Below are 12,128 nucleotides of genomic sequence, written 5' to 3'. Positions count from 1 at the left end.
TACTTTACAGGAGGATGTCCTCATAGCTTATGTGTTGGGGGTCTCTTGGGTATGTTGTTTAAACAGAAAGAAAATAAATCACTTCAAGTGTTTTTCTTTCTCTTTTCTCAAACAACTGGAACTATAAATGTTTAAAACTGTATTAAATGAATTCAAGCCTGTTGTTCATGGAAACTAAAGTATGGAAAGCGAGTGTCCTTCACATACTTGCAAGGCAAAAACTGACAGGCAGAACTTTAAAGATCATGGTCAAGACTTCTTTTTTTTTTTTTTTAATGTATATATCAGGTTGCATTATAATTTTCATTTCACTCTTTTTGATCTATATATCAGCACAATTTTTGTAGCATTGCTTTTCAACACTTCAGTAGACCTCAGAGAACTAGGATACCATGTTTGTGGAGTGAAGAGGGAGTCATTTAGGGTTGGATTTGAAGAGGTTATTATTCAATTTTTTTTTTCTCTTCTTGAGAAGAGCTAAATAATAGTAACAAACAGGCAACCTTTTTTGACTGCTACAGAAAGGGATGTTAGTGGTGTTGCTCCTAATACCACAGGATATGGTTTGAAAAAACACTCAAAACAATGTCAGAATCACAGACATAGGCTGCTCAGTCATATGTGACCATAGGCTAGTGGTAACGTAGACAGGACTTGAGTGCTCCAGACAAAATGATGTGATGAAGTCAAGGTTGGAAGATTCCTCTGACAGTTCTGTTTAAGGTGTTAAGTTGCTCTGGGGAAAAGGAGGAATAAACTTTTGTGATCTTGCTGTCACTGGCTACGTACAGTTAAGTGAATACATGAACAAGTGACTGCTGTTAGTGAAGACACATACAGATAGATGCTCTTTTTATTCTCCTAATAATGTGTCTCGCTTCCAGTTTGGACCAGTCTTGTCCCCACAGGTAAAAGCAGTAGCCAAAATAGACTGATACAAATACTGTTACTTTGGGAGCACATGTTTATCGATAGGGTCAGAAAGGACAGAATAGTGAGATCACAGGAGAGAGTCATTTTCTCCTCTCCACTGGTATACCTGTAAGTTTTCTTGTCAACCTTTCCTACAGTCCATTTTGACACTTGATGTGAAGAAACTATCTCACACCTGCAAACCTTCATACAACAGGTTTTTTAATAAGACTTCAAGCAAGGATGCTGTTTGTACTAATTGATTTGTGACAGGGAAGCTTTTCTTATTAGGAGCCAAAAGCCAATCCCAGATTTATTTTTACATAGGTCATTATGTAGTTGCTGAAGGATAACTTTTGATTAATGGCAATTAAGATAATTGGGACCATCTGACCCAGATGTGGTGAAAGGCCTCCCTAGCTTGCAACACCTGATCTTCCTCACTACTCTGTCCTAAACAAACATACCTTTTGACACTACCTAAAGGCATTTGCAAATCCATCTGAACTTTGGGCATGATGGTGTAACTTTTCAGGTTGTGACCTCAAGGCTAATAATTCATAGTGGTAGGCTCCATCTGGTATCTCTGGTCTTTCAGAATTGTCATTACCTTGATAGAAACATAAGCTAACATCCTGTATCTCCCGTTACCCTGAAGAACTGACCAGAATGTTCTGACCTTGTTAAAACTACAGATGTGTCTCCTTGGAGATAATGACTCAATCTTCTGAGATTACTTTTTCCATATTTTTTTTTTCCTTTGTGGCTAATTGCTACTTTACTTCAATAAATACAGAAAGGGCTTTCATTTGAAAGGTTTCCTGCTTGTAATCAAGAATGCTGCTTTCCTGTAGCTTTTAAAGAAAAGAAGAAAAAAAAAAAAAGCCGAACTTGTGAAAAGCCAGTCCTTGTTTAATGCTGTGTCTCCTTAAGGCCTTTTTCAGTGTCATAAACTGCTTTGCGTTTCTCCCTATTTCAGCAGAGGATTACTTTGGTTCACATTAATTGTGACATGGTTTTAGTCTTCCAGTAAGCTATGGAACAACTGTAAAAAATGAAAACAAAGTATGATTTAAGATAAAAAGTTTTTGTTACCATGCCAGTGCTGTTTTCCTTCCATGTTAGTGAAAGGGTCACAGTTGCCTTAGAAACGTGAAACTGAAAGAGACCACCTGAGTTTGAAAGTATTATCTTGTTCCTCCCAGTCCTTCTTCCACACTGCAGACTATTGAGTAGTGAAACTTTAGTGAAAGAAGTCTTGGAAAAAAGGTCAGTGAGAACAGATCCACAGAACAGATACTTCGCGTTTTCATATTCTCTGAAGTGGTGACTGACACATGAACCTTTGTCCAGTTTGCTTTGATTGGTAATGCCATCATACAAGCAGATGGGAAGTTGTCTTTTGGTTCTCCCTTTTCCATCATCACTAGGAAACCAACCATGGCCTTCTTTGCTGCATAGGCTCCAAGGTGTGATGCAAATAGTTGGTTTTGGATAAGGATAACAGACTCCAGGGGTATCTTAAAGTACACGAGTGGTCTGATGTTGCACTAAAGAAAAAAAAAAGCTTGTTAAACCAAAGAAAATTAGGTCTTTGTTTCTTATCTCTTCAGTGCTCTTGAATTCTCAGCCTTGTATTCTTTGATCCTATTGATCAAGTAGGAAGAAAGGGAATGCCTTGCCATACTTTGACTTTTTTTTGTTTGCCCAACAGCGTATATATATTCTTTATGAACAGAGTTTTACCCTGCAGCAATGTGAAGCTGCAGGGCATATTCCTGTACACACTGGCACTGAGCAGCAGAACTGAAGCTGAGCACTCTCAAGTTTGTTTGATTAGGTGAAGTAGTGGCACTGTTTCAAGTTTGGTTTTAATTCTCCTCTTCCCTCTCCACAGGAGAGTGGTATTGTCCCAGCTGCAGGAAAGGGAGTTTCCCACCTGTAAGAGCTGTTTCCTACCTGTAAGGAATCTTCTTCTTTCTGTGCTTCCTCCCTGCTGTAGAGTTCCTTGCATGTGCAGTGTTTATTTCATCATGATCAGAGAATAGCATGATCACCTTAGGATTACTTAAGAAATCTGGGGAAGTCCTTTATTGTAGTATCTTGCAAGAAATTCTTGCTTTCAGCTACTTGTGGCCTACTTCTGGTATTTGCATGTATGCACCTCCTGAGAGCCGTGTAGGAATAGAAATTACTTCTAACACCTTTCTTGTTCTACTTACTTCTGTTAATCAAATTAAAAAAACGGCAAACAACAACTTCTGTTATTTTGTTTCTTGACGCAGTATTCTAGGGAGCCTCAGTAGCAGTTTATACTGTATTCTTACTAACAGATTCAATGAGGCTGGCTCCTTTCTTGTTGGCTTGATTGACTTCTCTATTCCCGTATCTTTTTGCATTTTAACATATCAGGATCTCCTTCTACTGAAGAAGTATGTACTGGAATCAGGGCTGCAGGGTAGGAACAAAGGAGACTTCAGTATTTTGCTTGTGACTTTCATAAAATAAAATACATAAACCATCTCCATTAGAATGTCTGGATTGATGAAGGGAAGGAAAGAAAAAAGGAAAGACTTTTCCTCCAGCAGTGGCTTGATTAATGGGTTTATTGTTTGTACAGTTTGTCAGGAAGCCATATGGCTTGAGGAAAACAAAGAGGAAGTGGCTGATGTTGGGAATCTGATTTAATAGGGGTCCCTAAGGACAGAATGTGGCTCTTATCCTTATTCCTTCCCACTCAGTTTGCAAAGTGGTCTGAGAAGAGCTTTACTGCTTCAATAGAGCTAAAGAGAATGTGTCTTTGTCTGAGTGGACCCTGCTGCTGGACCAGCATCACAGCTACTCCATCCTAAGGTTAAAAATCCACTATTCTCTGCCTGTTGTGTAAAGCATTCTGGAGTAGTAACAAGGAGCAGTAATGGTGTACTTACTTGTATCTGGCAGTTGATTGGTTTCCAATAGATAAAGACAACTTTAGCATCTTGAAGCTGAGCTCTTGTAGTTTGGGGTGAGATATTCTCTCCTCACTGCCTCTCCCTCCCCCAGCAAAATTCAAGCATACATGTCTCTGGATTAGCTGAGTCACCATCTGTATTCTACAACCAGACTTATTTTCTTAATCTAACGTGTATGTGGGTATTGATAAGTAACTGGAGTTCAAGCACTGTTGATTTAACCTGACGTGGTGGATTAAAGAAATGGCCAGCATTTTCTAAGACCGTTTGACTCTAGTATGCAGTGAATACACCCAAGCAGAAAATCTAAAGCAATATTCTATAATGTAGCTGCAAGCAAATACATTAAGAATGCTTAACAAGCACTTTTTCCTTGTATGAAATCACAGCTTCTCAGCTGAGAGGCATAAATTCACCGAAAACTGGTTATGGTAATTTCAGAGTTAAAATAAAAGGCTCATGTGAACCACTAGTAATTGTTAGTAGGTCCACAGAGTGCAAAGCACAAAACATAACACAAAAACATATTCTGATGCCTCAGGAATTTAATGAGTATTGGTTTGTGAGTGACAGCCACATATTCAGCCTGTGATGGGGAAAATTATTTGATACGTACCTGAGTTCTCTGGAGATCCTGAATATCCCATTTTTGAGAAGTAATTCATATAGGGCTTTGATGCACTGTGTGTGTGGTGTAGTATTTTACAACAGGCAAGTCCTTTCTTTTCCAATCTTTAAGAGGTTTTTGTTGTTTTCCAGACCCTTAAAACATGCTTATGACAGAGTTGGTGCATATTGGATCTTTTCCTATAGTTCTGACAAGTACTAGGAGAAAAACAGTTTGTCTTGTGCAAAATTCAGTGGCTGATAGCAGTGGAAGAGGAGATGCTGAAAGACCAGAGGAAAGATTTTTCCTAATTTAGTTCTATTCTTCTATGCTTCTGTCAAACTGAAAAGTTCCCATTTAGTGTTACACTTTCAGATACGTTCCTTTAAAATATAATTCAGAAAGCATTTGGTGGTGAAGGTTTAAAAATAACCACTTCTCACATGTTGTTCCTGGCTTTGACATAGTACTAGGCACTGTTTGTAAATCTGTCACAATGATGCTGTTAAACATCACTGTAGTAAGCATCCCTTCCAAGCTGATTAATATTAGTCTTAATCAGCAGTTTGGGATTTGTTACCCTTTGCCTAGTTTGTTTGACTTCATGTGCATGTGTTGGCCATGATTCATTGCAGCAAGGGAGTCAGGGTATGCAGTTTGAGAGCTCTTGGAGGTTTCTATGTCTGGAATGCCTCCAGTTTGAGGATTATTTTCCTTAAAAAGAAAATTAGGGAAGAAGATTATTTCACAGTCTCCTGTATTTACAATTTAGCAGTGATACATGCTTGTGATTACCTAATACAGTGCTTAGGTTTTTTCTGATGTTCTGGAAAGCTGTTGAAATGTTGTTTACCACATTTAGTTATTTATAGTAGGAAAGTCACACCAGGTATAAGAGATAGCAAATTAAGTGCAGTATCCTAGATTGCTTTTGAACCCACTTTTAACAAATAAAATACTGTTTCTATATAACAGGCTATTATATATCTAAACCTGTAGGTGCTAGGTGAACACTGTGTTTTCCGAAGCATTAAAGGGAGGAGGAGGATAGGGCTTTCTTTACCCTCAAGAAGGCAGTTTTAGTAATGTGTAGTGATGTTTCAATTTTTTCTTCTAGCAGCTGAGCTTCTCAGCAGCAGTGACACCTATGCCTGGAGTGGGAGATTGCGCTAAGCAGACATCTCTGTCTATCTTCATCTGCAGGTAAGAAGTTATTACCAGAAAACTTCAAATAAGAGTTTTTCTTCTTCCTTCTGAAAGTAGTTGCACATAAAGCATGCCATGAGCTCTAAAGCTTAAAGAACTTCATAAATACATACTCATTACTCCCCTAACCTGTCTCTGGGGAGTGTGCCCTGAATGAGAGGAGACTCTTGACCCTGGCTTCTCTAATTTTCAGGTCTTCTTGGGCAGCAGCTCTCAGTGCCAGCAACAGCTGCCATGTAACTTGTAGGTTAGACAATCAGCACATAGGTTTGGGGATTCCAGGCTGCAGCTGTACCGTAGATGTGCTTGGAGCAGAGGGCCCCAATCCCTTTTGGTTCCATAGAGTTCCTTGCTTCATCTGGGGAGAGGGACATTTTCTTCCCCCTTCAGATAAAGTTCTGCAGAAGTAATGTGACTGTTCAAAACACCCCCACCCCAAGCAACCCTGCAATCCAGCTGTTTTATGTTTTTAATGTGAGCATTCACTTGAAACACAGTGCTGGATATAAGGTAGTCTGATAGCTCAGCGAGTCAGACATTGCCAAAAATCCAGACGAGATGTCAGGGAATGAAAATAGTAGCAGGTAATATTTTTCTTGACAAAGTGATTATTTTCTTATACAGAAGAATTATCAGAACTTAGAATTCAATGCTATAAAAATATATAGTATCACATTATACAGTGGTATTACTTTTCATATTGCTTTGATTTCTTTTCTTTTTATGATTATTTTTTTTTTCCACAAGTTCTCTGTTTTATGATGTACATGAAACTGGTGAAGCTTGTCTGGCTTGTCCCTATTTACAGACCTTGCTTAATGCTATCTTGTCCTGTGTACATATGTCATCTTTTAAGTAGGTAGACTTCTCTACGAATCACACCTCCTTCTGTATTTTTGTCTAGAATACCATCTTAGAACTCCCTTCTATTGCAAACGCAGTATTTTTTAGTAGTGTTCTGTTGATAATTAAAGCAGGTAAGGGACCGATACAACTAAATAGAATAATATACTCTGGTCATCTGCCAGAATGATAGCTTGTCTCATGTTCAAGTTCTGTGTATCAGAAGTAAAGACAAGCATAAATAAATGTACAGTAGTTTGTTCTTATTACAGGAAAGGCTGAAGCACACCATCACTGGGGCGCATCCAGCCCTGTAAGGACAGGCAGTTAAGATTGCATGACTGAAAATATTTACTTTCATTGTCTTTAATAAGGTGTAGAATGTTAATTGATAGAAATATATATGCATATATAGAATGCAGTCTGTATGCTATATAGGAGCTTTGCTGAAGTGTAGCATGTGTGTGAATGCATAGATATATATGTACAGCATTAAAAATGCTGTGTTGCCTTGGAGTCTAGCTTTAGAGGCTAACACTGCCTTAAATTGTCTTGTATTTGGGAGGTCTTTTAGTTATTCATTAAAGTACTTTCAGTCTTGCATTCTAGGTGTGTTATCTATGTGTTTCATATAAATCAGTTTAGCATTTCTAAAGCAGGCACTTACAGAGTATTAATTGCTGCCCACAACCAACAACATATTCCTGCTAAAGAATACGATGAGTCTATATGGTGCAGTAGTACCAGCAATGAAGATAATCCTGTTGACTTAAACAGCATGCAGAATTTGTAAGGACACTGGTCTCTGTATTTTTCACAGGATGGTGCTTGCCTAGGGGGAATGTTACTTACCGTCACTTGTATTGAGTAACCCAAGGTTTTCTTTATGAGCATCGCTAATCTAATTTGCTATTATGTAACTTCTTTTTGCTGTCTATTTTGGGGCATAAAACAAAGGATCAGCCTGTAGTATGTGGTTTATTAAAACACTTTGCCCAGCTGAAATAATTCAAAAGAATCCAGTTATATTCATTGCCAATCAATAAATAAAATCACAAAGAAAAACACTATTATACCCATACATAAATCTGTGGTACCCACGTGTTTTGGATTGGCTTTGCAGTTTGGTTCCTTTATCTCAAAGACAAGGCAGGAGAACTGAAAAATGCTTAGAGGAGAGTAGTGAGAATAATGAGAGATGTGAGCAATTCAGCAACCTAAGACTTTTCAGCGCAAAAGAAAAACATCTCAATGTAGGAGGGAAGCCTACAAAATGATGAACAAGATGAAGGAAAGCAGGACGTACCTTTATTCACTCTGACAACACAAGAACCAGTGGACATCAAATGAAGCTGTAACAGAAAACTAGTTCAGAGCAAACAAAAGGCAGGTAATGCTTCATAATGCAAGATTTAGATCTGTGGAATTCCATGCCAGAAAGCTGGAAAGACTAAGAAGTGGAAGAGAGATCCTGGTGAGGCTAATGAATGTAAGTCATGCCTGTGAATACTGGGGTTGGAACCAGACAAAAGCTCACAGGGCTTTCAGGAGATCCTTGCAGTCTTTTGTCTTTCCCTCAGCATTTGCTGTGACACCTTGTTCTCTAAAATTCTTAACCCATGAAAATAAAATGTCTAACATTTCTCATCTTCTAGCTTACTGAGGCAAGGTCTCAGTCTTTTCCACAACAGCATCAGCCAGGGTTTCATGTGCTGCTCCATGTTCCTCCAAAGAGGCACTACTCTTCTCACTTAAGCTGTTTCTTCATGGAAGTCATGTGGGAGAGCTCCTCCATTTCTTGTGCTGAGACTTCATAGAGGTGGAAACTGTTTCTATAAGAATGCCATAGTCACAGTTGTAATTGCTTTTGAACTTCTCACTAGCAAAGGTGAGCTGCTGCTAGTCAAAATAAATGTGCATGGTATGACCAGATGGTGAAGAATCTGTCACCCCCAAGGGGAATGGGTTTTCCCTCAGCAGCTTGAAAAATCTACCGTATAGTCAGTATTAGTGATGAATAGATGGATTTATAGGGCTGGGTAGACGTTTGGCCTTGGTTCAGGATGCTGCCTGTTAGGATCTTCTGGTGTTGTAGATTCTCTGGAATTGTCTGTACAGCTTTGGAAAGTAGTAGTTCAGGACACATTGAGGGTTTTTTTTTTTGTGAACCATAGGTAGTCCAGAATCCTTATACTTTTCCATAAAACTTTCAGCTGATAAATCAGCATTTCAGTCATGTCTCTATTTGATTTCAAAACAGAGGAGTGACTTCCTTTGAGAAGTTTTTTCTTATTCTACTCCTTAAACTTTACATATGAAAAGTGAACAAAAATAGACCTGCTTGAGAATTTTAAGAAAAATTCTTAGACTTTTTTCTTTGTTCAGTGTGGATCTAATGGCTTTCTAAAGCAATTTAACTTGCATGAAGTCTTAAATACAGTTGACAAAATGTTTGTTCTGAGAGACAATTCTGAAGCTTTCACTAGTAGCAGGTTTTTTTTTTTTTTTTGGAGCAGTGATACTGTGTTGTTTAGGAAGTTTAAAAAGCAAGAAAACTAACTTTGTTGGTATTTCATCATAAAGACTTTATTTGTATCCTGCAGCTGTGAGTAACTGCTGAAGTGTTTTGTGGCCTGTGTTCTTCATGATGGATTTGTCTTTTGACCTTCTGGAGCTGGAGAGATACTTCTGCTCCTGGATGGACTAAAAAAAACACGAGTATGCTCCCTTCCAGAACCATATTTTTGCCATGTAAGCAGGGTGGAATTTGTCAGAATGTCCCAGGTCATGAATTGAAAAAATACCTCATTCATAGATCTCACAATTCTCCCCTGTCATCTTTGCTGGTAGTATCTTGAGGAATAAATGAAGAGATGGGACAAGTTCCTGGGTGCTTTCTGAAATGATCTGTAGTTAGGGGAGAGTTTTTCTCTGATACACCAGGAAGTTCTGATAGAAATAATCTCAAAGGAAACATGCTTTTTTCTCACATTTTCATTACTTCTCTTGCATATTTCAACTTTGTGTGTATACACCTTTCTCATACTGTTTTTTGGCTGTGTCGGTGCAAGAAAAAAAACAGATTGCTTTGACAGGGTTATCACTGGGACTCTTGAATTTTCCTGCATTCTTTGGATCACAAGAAATACTTTTCATCTATTCTGTTTCTGTGTTCCCTGCTCCAGAGCTGAACACTGCACAATGTACCTCTTGTTCCCTTGCTATCTGTGCTACAGCTCTTTAATGACCTTGCACTTGTTCAGACTGGTGGGATAGCATAGCTGAAGTTGAAGTTACCATGATGTGTGCATCTGTTTATTTCCTTTTCCTCACTTGTTCACATTTTTATTACATGTAGCTTCTTGCTTTCTCATGTAAGGCTTCTTTTCCTACCACCTTTTATTGTTCTGTGTAAATCTGTCCTTGCATAAAACTCAGATCTTGTATCAGATCTAAATAGTTTGTTTACATTTGCAGCACCAGTACTTCAAGTTTCTGGAATGCATTTTAAAGTTGGAGACTATGACTCTCTTTCTGAGGAAATACACTGGAAAGAAAATTTATTCTGTCAGTAGTTTTTCTGAATTAGGATTCGTTGTTCTCTTGCCAACCAAACTGAGAATGGAGTGTACATGGAGACAATATGTCTGGCAAGAAGGACAGAAGTATTGATAATAAATGATGGGAAGGGTGGTGTGTGGAAATGCCACTTAGATGAAGAGACAGGAAAGCTCAGCTGTCGTGCTTCAGAAATGTTTGATTCTTTCTTTACCACTTGAGTCATGGGTCCAAGCTATGTCCAAGCCTTGGGTGTTGCAGGCAAACTCTTTCATCCTTTTTTCATTAATTTATTGAGCTTTGGCAAGGTTTGCATCCACTCACTGCTCTGCTTGCTGGGTTGGCTTTTTCTGTACAACAGTGTAAAGAATGAGATCTTGTGTTTTCTGTGGACTTTAAATTTAAAGTTAACCTGGCTGACCTTTTTGAGGTCATAGTTTGGTTTTTTTTTAATTAATTTATTGAGCATGAGGGAATTCTGCAATATCCTAATCTTTGTAATAGCAAGATGTAGATCTGCCCTGATGAGTGTTTGATAATACACAATCATTAACCATTTGAGAAAAAAATATGTGCGTATTGCCCAACATCTAACAACAGCTCACAGTTTTTTCCACTTGATGCTTGCATATGAGTAAATAAAAATGTAATTTTTCTAGCCCGCAACTGCAAAGATAGTACTGAGTTTTGCACTATTTGCAACGCACATTAGTAATTTCTCTCTCTGGCAGGAAGGAAACTCTGCTTTTTTGGAGCCATGTCATTCAGGTAGAATCTCTTTTCCATGAAGGTTTGACAATTCTGTAGACCGCTTCCTACAAAGGATAGCTGCACAATGTTTAAAAAAGAGAATTTCTAGACTTTGTTAAAGAACCATGCTTTAGTAATTGATATTTTGAAATGAGGGAGAGAAAACAGCAGTGACATGGCGGCAAATTTAAAGCATCTCATTTGTCAAATCTGCAGAAATCTCACTTTCAGATACCTTCAAGTTAATATTTAGATCATTCATCACTAAATAGAAAGAGAAATACGGATGCCTGTCTTCACTCTTCAAGTGTGGCTTTTGACTTTTAGAAGTAATCTCAGATTTCTTTTGTGTAACCTTTCCTGGGTCTCAGAAAACTTCTAATTGGAGTCTTAAAACTTCTCCAGGAAGCTGTAGCACCACAGTGGTTGTCACAGAACTGGCCAAGCCTGACACCTGTCACCTGTGACAGAATTATTATGTTTTAGACAAAGCATCCCTTTGAATTCTATATAGCAAGGCTTTGTTTCTTCACAGAAGAAGACTGAAGGCCTGTGTGCTTTCAAACAAAGCCAAAAGGTTAAGATTCCAGATTGCTTCTAAAACAAAAATACTCTGTGGTTCTATGTGCCTCTCTGTGCTAGATGAGGAATTACTCTTTTCAAAGTGTTCTTTTTCAGTTTAACAGCAAAGTCCTTTTCAAAGAAGAGAAACAAAAGGAATTTTACAAGTCCCCTCTACCTCCTTTTTTCCATCTTTTTGATTCATTCCCTGGCTTTCCCATCAATTTGGGTTATTAGGAAGGAAGGTAAGCAAAGTGTTAGGCTGCCAGAACCCATTACATTATGTTTTTGTTTAATAGATTAGCAGTGAGCACGCTTCTAAATAAGGTTCAAGCCTCTCCCTTTCCAGAGGGTGTTTTGAACTGACATTTCTGCCCCAACCAGACTGCAAGATTTCCTAAGCTCATTATTCTTACCTGGATACATTGAGACAGTTTGCCCGTCTCTCTTGAGGGCCGTATCTCTGGGAGATTCCTGGAGTTCATGTACCCGCTGTCAGGAGCACCTTAGTTCTGCATGTATATGGCAGGGTGTCTGAAATGGTTTTCCTCAAATCCTGTAGCGTGATGATTAACACAATTTCTTAGGGCATGGCAGATCCTCATCTTGCTTTTTTGGATAAAGATATCTCTTAAAGCAGGGTGTTGGCAAGGAATTGATGTATGCGCTTGTGTACTTAGTGTTTCGCTGAGTAAAGCTATGTTGTTTTAGCACACGTATTTGACGTGAAGTCAGAA

General features: G+C 38.5%; 1 protein-coding gene across 3 annotated transcripts in view; it reads left to right on the top strand.

Annotated features, from left to right (window-relative positions):
• The window catches only part of RASSF8 (Ras association domain family member 8), an 86,147-nt gene that overhangs the window by 34,257 nt on the left and 39,762 nt on the right, over window positions 1-12,128 (top strand). For 2 of the 3 annotated variants that reach the window (XM_061472143.1, XM_061472146.1), the window contains exon 2: window positions 5,591-5,676. The gene's annotated coding sequence lies outside the window, so the exon portion shown is untranslated. The remainder of the gene's footprint in view (window positions 1-5,590; window positions 5,677-12,128) is intronic. The other variant, XM_061472145.1, reaches the window with a different exon arrangement.

This window comes from Pezoporus flaviventris, unplaced genomic scaffold (genome assembly GCF_033815535.1).
Source record: "Pezoporus flaviventris isolate CSIRO_AGI_PZ_B2104156 unplaced genomic scaffold, CSIRO_AGI_Pfla_v1 ptg000070l, whole genome shotgun sequence".
Lineage (NCBI taxonomy): Eukaryota > Metazoa > Chordata > Aves > Psittaciformes > Psittacidae > Pezoporus > Pezoporus flaviventris.
This window is presented reverse-complemented; position numbering and strand designations above follow the sequence as displayed.